Below are 2,500 nucleotides of genomic sequence, written 5' to 3' on the forward strand. Positions count from 1 at the left end.
GGCGTGTGTGCGTGCGCAAATACGTGCATAACTTTATAACTGCACTTATGTGTATTTACGCGTCCGTGTTTCATGGCATACATGTCTTTATCTATTTATCTACCTGTCCATCCAACGAGGAGGCGACGCATCACCTCAACCTGTAATCGCTCTCAGATCATGTAAACAACCCGACCGCGGCAGCCGCCCGCCTTTGCAGTGAATCGTTGCCGCTGACTTCGTTTAACTTGATCAAAGGAAAGGTCGTGCCGTGTCCTTTCCCGTTTTCCTCATGAGCTTAGATTTTCGACTTAGCTTAGAAGTCTTCTTAGAGTACTTAACATCAATTTAATTAACCGCGTTTTTTTCTCTCTCTCAAAAAAATCAACATTATTGCTTGTCAAAACTCAGTTATTGAATAAACAAAGTTTAATCATATCAGTTGCAAGCAAACCCGAGCGTGTGTCAATAGTTGTACAGTATAGTTATGACCACGGTTTACCAGGCAGGTATGATAACACCAAATATACGCGTGTGAGAGCAAATACAATGTCATGGAATATTTCAGAGAATATGTTGCGTATGAAGATAAATGAATGAATAAACTGACAAGTAAAATAATAATAACAATCATAATTAGACAAAGACAGAAACTAGCCTCGTTCAAAAAGATAAATAGAGAGGTAGATGTAAAGGTAGACAGTCAGACAATAAGAAAGATAAACAGAGACAGAGACTGATAGACAAACATTGTGAAAGAGAGAGAGAGAGAGAGAGAGAGAGAGAGAGAGAGAGAGAGAGAGAGAGAGAGAGAGAGAGAGAGAGAGAGAGAGAAATAGAGACTGACAAAGTGAAAAGAGAGAGAAAAAAAAATATGACAAACTCAACTTGTTTCTAGTTAGCCTTAATTTCCGTTTTATCTTTTATCAGCCATCAAGCAAACTGATGTGCATTTCATATCAATTATCCTAACCTTCGTTTTTGTTGCTACATATACTATTGTTTATATATGAATATAAATATAAATAGTTTATTGTCTAATATGTAAATATTTATAACTGAAGTATATTCTATATCAAAAGTGCTAAAATTTGAGAGAAAAGAGACAGAAAGACAGACAGACAGAGAGAGACCGAGACATACACATACACATACACATACATACATAAATACACACACAAACACACACACACACACACACACACACACACACACACACACACACACACACACAAACACAAACACACAAACACACTCAAACACACAAAGACAGAGAGACACGCACAGACACACACAAACACAAAGAAAGCGTCTGCGAGAGAAACAAGGAAGACAGAAAGACTGGATTAATTACCTGTAGTATCCTCTGTCTCAATTAGCACCAGGTGTAGCATGATATCTCAAGATGGGAGAGGGGTAACTAAAACAGAAGGGGCTACGCGGATTAACAGCAAGGGTGTCACAGCCATAGAGAGAATACGGGTCAGAGAAGCTAAGAGAGGCTGAAATAAATAATGATAGAGAGGCACTATACATGGCTTCCTGGTTTTCCTTTACAAGATGTTGGTATTTAAATAAGATTAGAATAAGGCTTTGAAGATTAGGGGAGAGAAAGATTATGAGGGAATGAGGAAGGGTTGATGTTGAAGAAATTAGTGATACATAAACAGAGAAAATGGAAGAGGAAAAAGACGAAGAAAAAGAAAAGAAAAAATATATAGAGATCTTAGCTTCAAAAAATTGATGTCATAATTCAGATAACACTAGTTTAAAAGAAAAGGTGAATGTAAAGGAAAATATAGTTATTTAATATCTAATTTACAGATTGTTGTCTATGGGCTAGCTTGTTTATGTGTGTGAATGAGTGTACGAGTATGAGTGTGAATGTGAGTGTGAGCCTATGTGCTTGAGTATAAGTACGAATATGAGTAAGAGTGTGAGTATGATCATGAGTATGAGTGTGAGTATGTGCAGGAGTATGACTACGAATATGGGTACGAGAATGAGTATGAGAACGAGTATGAAAATGAGCATGAGTATGAGTATGACCACGAGTGTGAGTGTATGCGCTATATACCTTAAAATTCCCACTCCATTCACCTATCTAGCTGCATCCATTCCCCCTATCCCCCACATCTTATTACCCCCCCCCCCACCAAGGCCAATCCCATTACCTCCCCATGACACTTATTCTCTTCCCTTTCGCTTTATTACACTTTATATATTCCACCCTTCCGCTTTGAAACACAATGAGAAGACCTCCGCGCACTCTTCGCCCATCCAGTTGGTAAGGATGTCGATGGCGAGGCGGGGATGGGCGTGGGTGGGTGTAGGTGGGTGAGGGGTGGGTGTAGGTGGATGAGGGGTGGGTGTAGATGGGTGAGGGGTGGGTGTAGATGGGTGAAGGGTGGGTGTAGATGGGTGAGGGGTGGGTGTAGATGGGTGAGGGGTGGGTGTAGGTGGATGAGGGGTGGGTGTAGATGGGCGTAGGTGGGTGTAGATGGTTAAGGGTGGGTGTAGG

Source organism: Penaeus monodon, chromosome 3 (genome assembly GCF_015228065.2).
Source record: "Penaeus monodon isolate SGIC_2016 chromosome 3, NSTDA_Pmon_1, whole genome shotgun sequence".
NCBI lineage: Eukaryota > Metazoa > Arthropoda > Malacostraca > Decapoda > Penaeidae > Penaeus > Penaeus monodon.